Consider the following 15476-nt stretch of genomic DNA (forward strand, 5'->3'; position numbering starts at 1 on the left):
AAACAGGAAATTTTTGACCTTAGCAGTTCATTTTCTCAAATATCTCCACACATCAGTAAAGCTAATGATTTGTTTCTCCCAAGTGTTTTTTTTTCCCTTTCATAGTCTAGAAACCCTAAGAGACCAAAAATTAAATTTCTTACTAGAAACTATCAAATATAACAATGCAAGTTATTTTCTGGTATAGTACTCCAACAAAATTTTGGAAACCATGAACAATAGACAACACCAAAAGTACTCATCTTGTAAAATTCACAAAGGACCTACTTCAAGAATTAGTAAGGTAAATAGGAGAACAAGTTAAAGATGCCAACCCATATCATGAGGTTATTTATTAATTTCAGCGCACCATCCTTAGCAACTTTTGCACTCAAGATAGTAGCACATTTGGGGGCATGTCTTCAATCTCATTCTTTTTTCGGAAACTAAAATGTGTACTAACGCTTCCCCTCTTCTTAACGAGTTTAGATGTTTAAGCTCAAATACTAAGTATAGTCATATTTAAATAATCAAATTATCAGTATAAAAAATAAAATTGAAAAGATTTTATTTCTTTAACTGTCAGAATTAGAACTACTTACATGACAGCTTAGGTTCTCATATCCTTTCTTCTGCTTCTATTATTTCCTAAGATCCACAATTTTCTTTCTTGTAGGCATAGCTTCAGTGTTTATAAGATTTTATATAAAGTAATAATACTGTTTCTGAATAAAGACATATGTTATATTTTCAGATTCCTAAAGATACTGGTAAGTTCCAGGTTTATTTAATATCAATATTTTAATAAATGTATAAGCAAAGCCCATACATAGGCTTAACTGAAAGTCAACAAGGTAGCTTGTGTGTTAGGTGCTGTCATCACCATTTTACAGATGAGAAATTGTAATTCAGTGAATTTCTTTTTTAATTTTGCTTTAGGTTAAAATTAGTAGGTGAAAGCACCACCCAGGTTTGGCTCTTTTTGCCTCATCACCTTTCCTTCCAGATCTGTTCTGTCTAAAGATCCACTGTTATCCCCTGATGCTTCTCACTGCCTACCTCACCTCTACCCTCCAAACTCATGACCATCAGGCCATATTAAACTGCTCTGCACCTCTGAGCCTTTTACCTCATTGTTCTGGAATTTCTTACTCTGCTTATGCCTTCCTGAAAACTAAATAATTTTGGAAAAAATCACAGCTCAGAAGTCACCAGCTCTCAGGACAGCTTCCATGAACTTCCTCTTATATTTTGCACCCACTACACCACATTGTAATCTTCCTCCCCCCATCTCTTTATCTCTTCTCTTCCTTGTCCTGAATCTCCTCCCAGATTGTGAGCAATATGAGGACAGGGACTAAGATTATTCATCTCTGAATCCACAATACTTAACTGTTGAAGACATCACTGGCCCTAACTGAAATTTGTTAAATTAGGCCCTCAACTGTGGACAACAACCATTAGTGGCCACACTAGAGTCAACCTTAACAACCAGCTAGAGATTCAGTCCCATTTTGAAGCAGGGTCTATATAAACAGCAGTGGATGTGACAGAGGATGATGTTTCCAGAAGAAGTAAAAGAGACTTGTATTTCGTATCCTTAATGATTTGATAATATTTTTTAATGTGCTATTCTCCATTCATAAGTAAGAGAAAAACTTACATCCCCTTAAACATTTCTGGTCTCACAAAATAAGAATGGTGTCAATAGATGAGTGGTCCTACTATCTAATGACTGTCAGAAAGTATTACAGATCAGTTACTTCAAACAAAGAGCATTTTACTCAATTTACAGCATATACTTTCATATGGCAAGGAATCTTATTTGTTTATCTATGTGTTCATATTTGTACTATCTACTGCTGTATAACAAATTACCCAAAATTTAGTGGCTTAAAACAAAGTTTCTGAGGGTCAAGAGTCTAGGAACAGCTGACTTGGGTGAATGTGGTCTCTCATTAGGTAGTAGTCAAGCTGTTGACCCGGGTTGTAGTCATCTCAAGTCTCAACTAGCACTGGAGGATTAATTTCCAAACTCATTTCCAGGGTTATTGGCAGGACTCTTAGTTCCTAACTGACAGTTGGCTGGGGGCTTCAGTTCCTTGCCATGTGGGCCTCTCCACAGGGCTGCTGAAAACAGGGCAGCTTCTTTCCCCCAGAGCAAGAGAAATGAGAAGGAGGGAGGGAGAAATGGAAGGAGAGAAAGAGAGAGGGAGACAGAGAAAAAAAGAAAGGGAAGAGAACACTCAAGCTGGAAGCCACAGTCTTTTTTGTAACTTAATCTTGAAAGTGACATCCATAATTTCCACCATTTCCAGTGAGTTAGAACTGAGTAAGTCCAGTACATACTCAGCAGGGAGGAATTGAACAAAGACATGAATACATGGAGTGAAGGGATCCTTAGGGGCCATCTTAGAGGTTCTAATGTTACAAGTTTATCCTGGAGTATTCACCTGGAGGATATACTGCTTAAAGCTAGATGTATTTTGGAGATAAAGATATTTAGGGCCAAGTTGGACTTCTGGTTACACCTATTTTAATTTTGTTTAGCCTAAAATTACTGCAGTCATACTTTATATTATTGAAACTTGAGTTCTAAGTTATTAGTTGATGCATGTTTTTAGACTAAGTCCCAAATTAATTTTTCTAAAAGCTCTTAGTACTGACTCTAAGGGCTTTGATTTGAATACAGTCTTGTTTCATTTTGTCTTGTAAATATTAAATAAATTCTTTAACCTTGAACTTGGCTAAATTATTAAAGATATGGCTCCATAATTAACTGGCAATACAGACCAGCCAGCCATACTCCGAATACTGGCTAGGAAATAACAATCTCCAATTGTCTGCACAAAACATTTTAGCCCAGCTGAGAGAAACCAAATTTTTGGATGACTGACTGAAGTATATGGAATCCATTTGTTCTTCTAAAGACTCTAAAACAGTGTTTTTCAAGTCTGGTTCATAGACCTCTTGTACCATCAAAGACGCCCAAGGTGATTATCCAAACACAAATTCTAGGAATCCACCTCCAAACTACTGAGTCAGAATCTCTAAGGGGCAATAAGGATGGGAGAGATCCATGAATCTACACTTAAATGAACTACCCATGACCTTTGCTACATTAGGCCAGATCATTAAAGAATGATCATATTGGTCCCCTAGAAAACAGATTCTACTGAATTATATTCTAGCATCAGTGCTACTTTCCAACATTGATGAACCTTATGAGAAATAAATCTACAAAGACTCGATATTTTGTAAATCTAAGAATCCATGGGATAATTTTCTCAATGGTCTCAGTAGATTTAATTCCCAAATGAATGACTTGATTCTATGTTATTGCCATTATGAATCTTATCACCAATCCTTTTCTTCCTCTGATCACTAGAAAGGTCAAAGTCAATCTGTAACCCACTTCTGACCCGCCCATAAAACTTCTTCACAGCTTGAACTTGATGTACTATTTTCATTCCTGCCTTCATTTTACTTGGCTGGCTTTATCCTCCTTTACCTTGCTTTTCCTAAAATAATTTTAATCTACTTAACCTTTCTATATTTTATGCTTCATTGTAAGTTTATTTAAAGACTTACTGGAACCAGGAGGATTAAATGATTTAAAGACATGACTATTTTGAATGAATGAATGAGAAAAGCATATATAATTTTTTTTATTTTACCTTTCTAAACTCAGTATTTTATCTATCTATCTATCTATCTATCTATCTATCTTTTACCAAGTCTCTGAGCCAAGGTCCAAGTTACTTATGTATCCTGAGCCTTCCTTGAGAAATGTTAGCTTGGAAGTACATTTATTATGTGGTTTCCCATCTATATTATTTCCTGTTAAATTTGTACTGTTTTTCCTTATAAATAATTTTACCGACTTATAGAAGATACAGGAATTATTTATGCTTTAATTTTAGAGACCTAATTGACTTTATTAAACAATTCATGAATCAGGCAGCATCCCAGCTGGCAGAGGGGCGCTACCAAGGAATTGTTTTTAAGTCACTCAATATCTTATCATTTGAACATATCTATTATTTTTGTTTTGGTGTATTTACTTCGAGTCACATTTTGTTAACCTATAGCACTTTTCAATTTTACTCAGCAAACATTTTCTGAGTGCTGACTATGTGCCGGTCAGGGTGTTACATACTGGGATGCAAAGATGAAGACAAAGTAATGGCCTTCAGACAGCTCCCAGTCTGGCAAATTATGTCAGCATGTAAATAAGTAATGCAATACAACGTGACAAGTGTGTGGAGATCTAGAGCCCTCCATAAACCGATAACCCTTAAGTCAGGACCTAAAAGATGATGAAGAGTTCTGTTGGTAACCATTGGAAAGAAAGGCATTTCACACTGTCACAGTTTGATGGCTTGAGTGGAGCAGTTACAGGGAATGAGGCCAGAAAGGTAGAGAGGCAGGGACCAGGATTGAAGGGCATTACCTGCCAGGAAAAGGAATTTGGATATTCATTCTAGAGACAATTGCAAAACCAGAAAGAGTTCTAAGTGGAAGAGTAACATGATCAGATTTGCATTTCAGAAGTCATTTTGGTAGCACCAGAAAGGACTATTTGGAAGAAGGGCTACCATTAAGACAGAGAAGCCATCCGGGAGGCCATGGCAATGGTGGCAAGAGACAGTCTGAACTGTGTCAAAATGGTAAAAGTGAAGAGTCAAGGGACAAAACTGAGAAATGTTTAAAGAGAATCAACATGACTCAGTGACTATACAATGGGAACCATACAATAGGGGGCCAGGTGGGAGCGAGGTAGGAAAACTGAATCTTAAGTGATTTCAAAGTTTCTAGTTTAGGCTGCTGGAATGACAACATTGCCATTAACTGAGAAAGGAAACATCTGTTAAAAAGAGTAGAAACAGGATTGTGGGGGAAGGGTAGAGACTAGTGAGAAGATGAGAATTATCTGAGACATCATCCAATTTGAAGTGCTAATGGGGCTCAGAGAGACATCCTTTGTGGCACTTGCATATACAGAGTTGGTAGAGATTTGGAGAAAGAAATTTGGGAGCATTCCATAAACAGCTGGTAATTAAAACTTGCTAAGCCTTTGTTAGGGCTGATTTAATGTGTGCTGGAGGGAGGAGGGGGGGAGGCAGTAAAAACCTGATGGAAATGGATGGAATGGTTAATGAGGCACAAGGAAACAGAACCAGCACAGACTGGAGCCAAGATTTGGCTGTAACTACAAAGACATACAAAGCCACAGGAGAGACTTCTTTAATTCAAGATGAGAGAGGCTAGAGTATATTTTTAGTTCACAGAACAAGCACTTACAGAGCAGACAAGGATGAGAGAAAGGAGAGAGGAATTAATCAGTGGAGTAAGAACACAAGGGGGAAAAGGGATGGGATCAAGAGACAGATGCAGAAATCACCCTGGAACTGGGGAGGAAATGCTTCTCGTAAGAGGATAGGGAAGAAAGAGAAAATGGATAGTGACAGAATAATATTACAAGTGTGGGGTGAAGGTTTAAGGACCTTCAGATACATTAGCTTCTTGATGCTCAGGAGATGATGTCACCTGCTGGTCATGGACAGGGTGGGCAAGGTTCTCAGAAGAATCATAGAGTGTGGGGCACCTGGGTGGCTCAGTCGTTAAGCGTCTGCCTTCGGCTCAGGTCATGATCCCAGGGTCCTGGGATCGAGCCCCACATTGGGCTATCTGCTCGGTGGGAAGCCTGCTTCTCCCTCTCTCACTCCCCCTGCTTGTGTTCCCTCTCTCACTGTCTCTCTCTCTCTCTCTGTCAAATAAATAAATAAAATCTTTAGAAAAAAAAAAAAAGAATCATAGAGTGTGAGTGGAGCTGCCACAGGAAGGGAAGAAAGCACCCCCCAATGGCAAGGGAAAGATCTCCCAGCACCATCCAGGCATCATTGTGAATTTACAATAGTAGTGAATTGATTTATGATTTGCTTCTAGCCATACTTGGCCAACTGAGTAAAGAGGCAGAGAATCCATATGTAAGCACTGATTCAGAGTTGGGAACTATTTTTAATTTTTGGTAAGACAGGGAACAATACATAACAACCTTTAATGATAAAAGCTAGTTTGCAGGATGGCCGAAAATTTAGGGAGTGTTAAACAATGTGAGGCCTCCCCCTTCACTTCAAGGAGTGCAGCAGAATGTGCGCTCTCCATAGGCAGGCAGAGTTTAGAAACAAGGAGTGCAAGCTGTCCCTGCAAGCAGGCAAATCCGAAAAAGGATCTAGAAGAAGTTAAGCATGCTTAGATCTTCTTCCAAAATTCATCATCTAGGTAAGTCATTCCTTGTCTCCTAAAAGGAATACATGCAGGAACAGAAGCCAGGAATTTTATTCTAGTGGAGGTCTGGCCACAGGGAGGAAGAAGAGGAGAGAAAATGTCCCTTGTGCCTTAACAGAAGCTGGACAAAAACAGGGGATAGAAACTGAATGTGCTAGTGAGAGTGATTATAGTGACTGTCCAGCCTAGAATAGGAAGGAAGCACAGACAAGAGAGGCTGATGGACATAAAGAAGAAAACTGCAAAGGGTGATGATATATAAGAACAGGTTTGATAGGAGTGAGGTAGATTTGGTGGAAAAGAGGGAGTTTGATAGTCCAATTTTTCTCAGCAAGTAAAGGAGCTCAGAACTTCAGAAAGCAAGCAGTTCTGATGACGGAAACAGGAGGGTGAAGTGGGCGTGGCTGCAGGTCACACTGCAGTTGAAAACATCAAGAAACTAAGAGGTGAGGTACTGGATAGGCTGACTACATGGACACTCAGATAACTCCCAATATTGGCAAGACTCAGCGTAGAGAAGAAGACAGTCAAATACCAGAGCCCTTAAAGAATGTGAGGCAATGAACTACCCTAGGTAAGTAGATGACACTAGGTAAGTAGATGACACTAGGTAAGTAGATGACACTAGGTAAGTAGATGACAGACACTAGCTGCTGGGATGACCCTAGCAGCAAGTACGGGCATAGGTAACATAAATGTTGGATAAGCCTGGAGAAGACTTTGTTTCTAGTCTGCAAAAAAAATGCCTTAGTAACAGCAGGAGAGCATTAGGAGAATGCATTCATTGCCTCTCTCCCCTGTTATCACTGGACCAAAAAGAATGAGCAACTTTAACTCAGGGCCTACGAATGTGAAACCTCCACTCTTCCATACTGTCTTCTTGAGTGTCCAGGATAAAACAGAATGATGGAGGAGTGGTAAAGGACCATGGATATCTTTCCAAGTCATGTTCCCTTACAGTATACCAGGTCATGTTCCTATATAGTACATCCACTCTAAGGAAGTCTCCATAGCCAGAGAAGAAGACCTACAATACACAAACCTGTTTAATTTGCATAAACCAAGAGTTTCCTAATGATGTGATTAAAAGAGTTGCCCAAAGGTTTTAGTGAGTTAGTAATATAATCCAGGTCCTTCTGAATATGAATCCAGGGGTCTTTCCAAGCATCCAGCTGTGTTTTACCTGTGTTCCTTGGAGTCAGGTGCTGATAAGATACCTCAGAAGCCACCAGATGAGATAAAGAGGAGTCTGGGTAGCTGGGGCTCCAGGTATACCCTACCATTTTACTCAAAACAGCTTTGCTTTTATCTGTTTTATATATCGGTGTTCCATTTAAAGTTTGAAATTTTTTAATGTTTTAAAATAGTCTACTAGGCAGATGCATGTTTAAAATGGAAAATCATATTTTGATATAGCTAGTTGGGTGATTTTGTTTGGATCAAAATCTCTAACCACCCAAACAAATTACAGGCTCCTTAAAGGTCAGAATTTTGTCTTAAACTTCTTTGAATCTACTGCCTCCTACCAAGGGGCTTTACACAAAATAGATGACCAGAAAAAATATTTACGAATGACAAGTTTGATGCCTAGACACTTTATTACTTAGTGGCCTTTTCCCAAATGTCTCCATTAATAAACAGAAGACATAGGGAAAAGTCGTGGTAACAAAGGATCTTCATTTCCTCTAAAGTGTGAGTGTAAGGTGGGGCCCTTGAGAACAAAGCAAGTCTTGTTTATCAGCCAATGTGTTCCAACACCTGAGCAAGACAGGAAGCATGAGATGGGAACCATGGTTGGAAGGTCAGAGCTCAGCCCCTTCGGTGGCCCAGAAACTAGACCCCATGAATATAAACAGAGAAAAATTAGTTCAGAGTGGCTAAGGAATTTCTCCTTTATTTTTACAAGAATCTGTACCACATGGTAGAAGGGAATGAGATAGACATAGATATAAAACCTGTTCCATGACTTAATAACTATGTGATTTTGGTTAAGTTCCTTAAACTGCCCCATCTTCAGTTTATTCATCTGTAAAATGGGGTGAACACTACATGCCTCACAGAGATGCTGAAGATTAAACAAGGTAATGTGTTTAACATGCATTACACTATATGGTATCTCTACATAGTGCATGTAGTTATTTCTCAATAAGCAGTAACATTATGTAAGAAACAGCACAAGGTATAGTAGGAAAGGTTGGTTTTCTGTGCCAGGGAGGATGGGAGGGACACACTGAATCTAATCTCTATCTTTGGCTCTACCACACTGATGAGTCAGTTAACATTTCTGGGTCCCCTATTCTTCATATGTATAGTAAGTTGATGACACCTAATTCCTTCACCAAGTGATGGCTCCCTGAGAAGGATTAGAGATCTGGGATCTTTTCTTTCATTTTTTTCATCTTTCCACAACAATGCAATGCTCATAAACCCAAAACCCATGTAGTCTAGGTTGTAAATCATGCAGCATTTAAAAAAGCAATTGCTAAACCTAATTTCCAGCTTTATTTTCTTTCAAAATTACCCATTATTTTATATTTTCCAGCACCGCATCATCCCTGAGAGCCTCATATTCTTCCCTGGTCCCTGCCTTCTTGCCTCCTCCATCATATCTCCCTCTGTCCTCTCAACCCAGCACATCCTCTATTGCACACAGTCCCCCAGGTGGACAATGTGTCCTTTGAATTTCCTCAGTGTTGGAAAGGAAGAAGCCGAGTGGTACTGTCTAAGGCTTTTCTGTTCTTGTCACATGGGGTATTAGAAAGGCTGTTTACCCCTACATGGAAATGATCCTTTCTTCTTTTTTTTTTTTTTTAAGATTTTTTATTTTTATTTATTCATGAGGGACAGAGAGAGAGAGAGGCAGAGGGAGAAGCAGGCTCCCAAAGAGCAGGGAGCCCGATGCGGGACTTGATCCCAGGACCCTGGGATCATGACCTGAGCTGAAGGGACACTTAACCATCTGAGCCACCCAGGCGCCCCGGAAATGATTCTGTACTACCACCAAGAGATGATATTATCTTGTCTTCTCTTGTCTATGAATTTGTAATTTTGTGACTGTGTGAACTCAAAGCATAACAACACTTGGCTTACGAGCTCACACTCTGCTCCCTAAACATATACCATGGCATGGGCTGAGAAACAGGCATGTTTTTACTAATTCTTCCACTTACTAGGTTTTGTTTTGTTTTGTTTTGTTTTTTGTAATTTGCAGAGACACTGTTTGTGTTAGGGACAGCTCTGGCATTGCTGAAGAGTTCATTCTAGGGCAGTGGTTCTCAAACTTTGATTCACTTTTATCTTTAGAGGAACCATATGCCAAATCAAATCAAAATCTCTGGAGGTAAGATTCAAGCATCAGTATTTAAAAATCAAAACCAAAAAAAAAAAACAAACAAACAAAAAAAACATCTCATGTGATTACACTGCACACCCAAGTTTAAGGAACAGTGTTCTAGGGCAGTGCATCTCAAACTTGAACTATGTAAGAATCCCCTAAAGAGGCTTGAAAAATTCTAATTCCCAGTCCCTATACTAATTATATCATAATCTATGGGCCCAAAGAGTCAGTATCTTTTAAAACACTCTGTGTGATTCTATGTGTCCCATTTAAGAAGTACTATTCTGTCAAGAGAATGACAAACCACAGACTGGGAGAAAATATTTGTAAAGCATATATCTAATAAAGGACAACTACCCAAAATACACAAAGAACTCATAACTCAACAGTAAGAAATTGAACAACCCAATTAAAAATTGGACAAAAATCTGAACAGACACCCCAACAGATGGCAAATAAGCATATGAAAAGATGTTCAACATCACATGTCAATACATCTCAGTTCCAACCAGAGAGAATTCTCAATCCAGCTCTGAAACCAGCAATTATTTAAACTGTATGGAACTAGAGAAAGAGGAGGAAGGTGAGAAGGCAGAAAACAAGGAGGAAAAACATCCTATAAAGACTTTGGTTGAAGTGTAGATGTACCACCCTTAAAGGATCAAGTGGCCAATACCCCTTCCAGGAAAAGATGATCCAGCAATTTTCAAAACACAACTCCTCACACCTACATCACATGCAGATTCCTGGGCCCCACCCAGACTTGCTGAATCTGAATCAAAAAACATGAGGTAGAGAAATGAGAATTACTTTAACAAGCATGCCAGAAGATTTACATGCCCAAAATATGTCTGTAAAATACTGATTTAGAGGAAAGCAAATTCTAGTCTCATAATGCCAAGTCATATAGCTCTCTTTTCAACTACCTGGAAAAGTCAAGCTTAAGTCTCTGATGGCAGAATGAGAACAAAGCTCCAGCTGCCTTGAATGGAATTTGACACACAGTGCCCTTCCCAGGACTGAAGGATAAGGATTCCTATCATTGAGACGTTTTACTGAATTGCACCCAGATGAGACCCAATCATCTTCCAGTAAGAGATGCCATGAAAAACAGGAATTTGGGGTGCCTGGGTGGCTCAGTTGGTTAAGCGTCTGCCTTTGGCACAGGTCGTGATCCCAGGGTCCTGGGATCGGATCCCACATCAGGCTCCCCGCTGAGCAGAGAGCCTACTTCTCCCTCTCTTCCCTGCTGCTGCTCTCTCTCGCTATCTCTGTCTCTCCCTCTCCAATAAATAAATAAAATCCTTAAAAAAACAAAACAAAACAGGAATTTGTTCTATCTCCTACAATGAAGTCTTTGAAGATGTTGCTGATTTAGAAAATGTATTCTCTTCATAAGACACTCAGGAGACATTTCTTTCTTATGTTGTAAATAGTGGTCCATCTTCTGAACAATTAGATATATATTTTTTTTATCTGTGGAGGAACTGAATTGCTTAAGTAATCAGAATTCCCTCTGTACATTGACCAGTAGAACATTTACAGTTTAGTCTGAGGCTCATGCCCATCAAACACCTAGGATTTAATAATGTGTATTTCTGAGTTAATTTCAGTCCTAACTCTTTTTATGATCTTTCTCCTTTTTCCCCCTTGCCTTTTTCACCTACTTCCAATTTGTTATCTTTCTATCTTTTATGTAACCTTATAAGCCACTTTAAAACACTTTTTTGGAACAAAGCATGTTCTAGGCAAATAGATGGGTAGACAGAAAGATATAATCCTTACGGACCTCATTTTCCTCAGTTATAAGTGAGGGATTCAGACCAGGTGATCATTAATGTATCTTCCAGGTCTAAAGCCCAAAATTCTTACATAAGTTTTGGTACAACAACAAAATCTTCTTTTAAACATACCATATTTCTAATGTGTTCTTGCAACATTTTGCTAACCAAGAGCTTAGTCAAAAAAGTGAAGGGATATCAATTTCAGAAAGGATTTTATATCTACATAATGTAATTGCTTTTCACTCCATCTGATTTTAGGATAGTGCTTTATGACTCTATGAAACCAACTGAAAAACAGAAAAACTATAGTGTCAGGAAAAAAAAATCTTAATTTTAATCAACTTTGCTTATTCCACCATCTTCCCCCCGTTTTTTTAATCTTGTTGTTCCATCTTTTCCTTCTACCAGTAGATATAGACATGAAATTTTTATTTAGAGGCAACAGCTACAAAGTTTTGATTTTCAGACTATAACAACATCAAACATCGTGAATGTATTCACATTAAATTATATGCTTACAAATAGTTAAAATGATACATATTATGTATATTTCACCACAATTTTTTAAAAAAACAAAAGTTAGCCATATCAATCACAAGAGGTTGCTACCTTTAAACCTTACCCTGTGCGTTAATATCTTTGTATCATTCTTTTCTAATTTACATGTTTGAATATTTTATATATTCAAAAAACTATAAAATGCAGTGTTAATTTGTAAATTCTAATCTCCTTTCAATAATGTTGCTATTTAAAGAAACATAAACAGCAGTTCACAGAATACAGCTGCCACAGAATTACCAGGGAGATACTGTTTTCTCCTAAATAATTTAGACACTTTTTAAATTTATTATCATTAACTTATTTGAATAACATTCGAGAGTGTTTCCTAGGATATACTTTCACTCCAAAATACTTCAGTGAGACTTCCATAAATCATCATCCCTGCCTAAATAACACACTAGGTCTATTTTCAGCCCCTCTGTCCAAACATTAAGATCTTATTCACATTCCCTAAACAAAAGTCTCCTTTGCTTTACCTCAAAAAAAAAAAAGTGTAAAGTCATATATGTAGAGATATAAATGTAGCTAGACAGAGACACAGACATAGACATGAAGATAACTGTTACTGCCAGATTGAAAATCTGCATTTAGCAAGCATGGGAAGCATGGAAAATTCAAAAAGGTGAGAGACAGTAGGAGAGAATTTAACCTGATCTTTATCAAGACCTTTGATGTTTTGCAAGGTGTTTGAAATAGAAAGTCTCATTGAATTCTTGTCCTCCAAGTCTCAAACCAACAATACACCACTAGCATTTGAGACAGACTTGCACATCTTTCCCTATCCTCCTTCTACCTACTTTAATACCTTAGCCCTAGTTCTAAACTGTTGGTTCTGTGGTGTCACTTCAGGCCCCACCTTTGACCTCTTCAGATATGACATTTGGACCTTTCCTATAACAGAGAAAAAGCAGCACAATGCAGCCTCACCACCTGCTTCCTGCTGACCCCGAAAAGGCTGAATGAATGTACAGTTCCACCCACTATGCCTTCTCTGAGGCAGGCTTATTTTTTTTTTTAAGATTTATTTATTTATTTATTTATTTATTTGAGAGAGCAAGCACAAGCAGAGGGAGGGGCAGAAGGAGAGGGAGAGAAATCCTCAAGCAGACTCCCCGCTGAGTGGGGAGCCTGAGGCAGGGCTTGATTCCAGGACCCTGAGATCATGACCTGAGCTGAAATCAAGAGTCCGTCCGGTCGCTTAACCGATTGAGCCCCCCAGGAGCCCCAAGGCAGGCTTATTTTTTCACGTGTGTCTGCTGATGGAAAGTACCACTCTGACCAAACAACAACCTACCCTAAAGGCAAAAGGAGAACTGGCCCTTTTCTGTACTTGCAACAAACCCTAGCTTGATGGAATATTTTGGAAAACCATAGAACTAGAAGTAGCAGCCACTGGTCTCCCAATCCACATCACAGTAAATTCAAGAATCCTGTGGAGTTTTATAGACTTGACCTTGGTCCCGCCCAAAATGGTCCCATGTAAGTGCATTAAGTGGACAGAGGCTCCTTCTTAGGAGTCAGCCACACAAGAAACCCTCTGTACACATTACTGATTCTTCCCTTGGCCTTCTGTCTCTCATGGTTGGACCCCCATATGCTACCACTGATCAAACAGTCGCACCCTTCATCTTATACTTGGGTTCTCTCACTAGCCCAGATTTGAGATGTAAAGAATGTGAGACTTTTTAATACTCCCGACCTACACTTCGAATAAATTTAACTGGCTGTGAAACCTTACTTACTTTATCAAGTTATCACTATTGGAGACTTCATTTCATATAACTCATGGTTACTTATAAGACTTTATATTAAAGCAAACACCTGAAACAGGAAAAAGAAAGAGCAATAAACAGATTTTAAATATATAGACTAAAGCCTATAAGAATAGCTTCTTTCAAAGTCCTTCTGAAGTCTTATATTGAAATAATCATTAATACAAGTTAATTCACTAGCATAATGACAATTAAAAGTTGTTACAAATAAGAAAAATGAGCAAGTCACATTGTTACAAATATTTTTGTTGCCCTTTTAAAGATTTGTGAAATATAAGGTTGAACACAGTAATTTAGTGTCTTTTAAACTGTCACCTAAATATCATGTTCCTTTTAAAATTACAACCTCTCTTAGTCCTAATGAGTCATAAATCCATTACTGTTAAACTCATGACTGATTCTAGGCTAAAGAGCACCCAATAGTTGGCTTACATTTTATTATGCCCCGTTAAATTGCTTTTGCTATGTTCTTTCAAATTTTTTAAAGTGTGTTTTTCATTTAATATGCAGTAATTTTATATAGTTAGAAAAGCGGCAATTTTTTAAATGAAAACCTTAAGTTTTATTTCAGGATGCACAAGCTTCATCTTAATCATCTTTATTAGACTGGTGCTTAGCATAGAGCCTGGCATATTACTAGCATCTAATAAATGCTGATTGAATTAAGAAAAAATGTTTTTCACACAATCAATTCCTGCATATATCTATGCTAAAGTTGTGCTATGATCATGACACTATTCTCTAGGCCTGCCTGTGCGAGACTTGAAACTTCTAAGAGGGCTGTTTAGTTTTGCTTTTTTGCTTTCTTCTGGCTTGTTTTCCTCTTAGTGTGTTTAAGATGACATATTTCTTTAATCGTAAGGTTATACGGATTATAAAGGAAACATCAATTTAATAATAGCTTTTCAGGTAAAAAAAGAAAAAAAAAGGAACTACCCAAGTGAATGTATACATCGATTTTATGATGTATCCCAATCTTACAAATGTGAAAACACAAAAACTTAGTGTCTTGGAACCCAGTATAGAGCATAATGGTGGTGACTTGTCATGTTATTATGACCTGTCTTTGTTCGTTTTCCAGCCCATCAAATGAATTATGATGGAAGGTGTACTCATGATGCTGTTTGGGAGAAGTCTAGGGGCAGTACAGAGAAAGTGTGGTGGGTTTTTCTACTCATGATACTGTTTGGAGGAAGTCTATGGGCAGTATTAGATCAAAGGCTATATCTTCCTATAGCCTTTTGTTCAGTGTCTATTGTACCATGGATTCCCAACAAATATGAAATAGCAAGCATCTCATGTAACAAGGGAAAGGGTAATACTTTTCACCAAGCATAAGTACCAAGAGTACCTTGAAAGAGAATTTTGAAATGTGTATATGGAAATTTATGTAATGGAGGTGTTTTCATCTAATTATGAGAGGAATTAAAGTCTAAATTGCTCAGATTTCTCCCTTCTTATAACCCAGTCTAAATGACTCTATTTTGAAAACTTGAAGTTCAAACAATTATCAGGTTTATAAAGGCAGGTAAAAATAGACTGGGAGAATAATAAGGAATGGAGAGACGAAAAAAAGAAGAGAGAATCAAAGGTAAAATATAGGTTAAAAAAGTTCTTGGGAGTTCTAGGACATTCTAATCCAAATCACCAATTGTTACTTATCCAACATAAAATGCCTGCCCTGTATTTATTTCTGGAATTGTAAATGGCCTGAAATAAACATCCTAACAAGGCGCATGAAACAAAGCATAA

At 38.0% G+C, this 15476-nt stretch overlaps 1 pseudogene; it reads left to right on the forward strand.

Moving 5' to 3' along the window:
* The first annotated feature begins 211 nt into the window (after window positions 1-211).
* Window positions 212-15476, forward strand: part of LOC144379320 (peptidyl-prolyl cis-trans isomerase H pseudogene) — a 36775-nt pseudogene continuing 21510 nt past the window's right edge.

The sequence above is a fragment of the Halichoerus grypus genome, chromosome 10 (assembly GCF_964656455.1).
Source record: "Halichoerus grypus chromosome 10, mHalGry1.hap1.1, whole genome shotgun sequence".
Lineage (NCBI taxonomy): Eukaryota > Metazoa > Chordata > Mammalia > Carnivora > Phocidae > Halichoerus > Halichoerus grypus.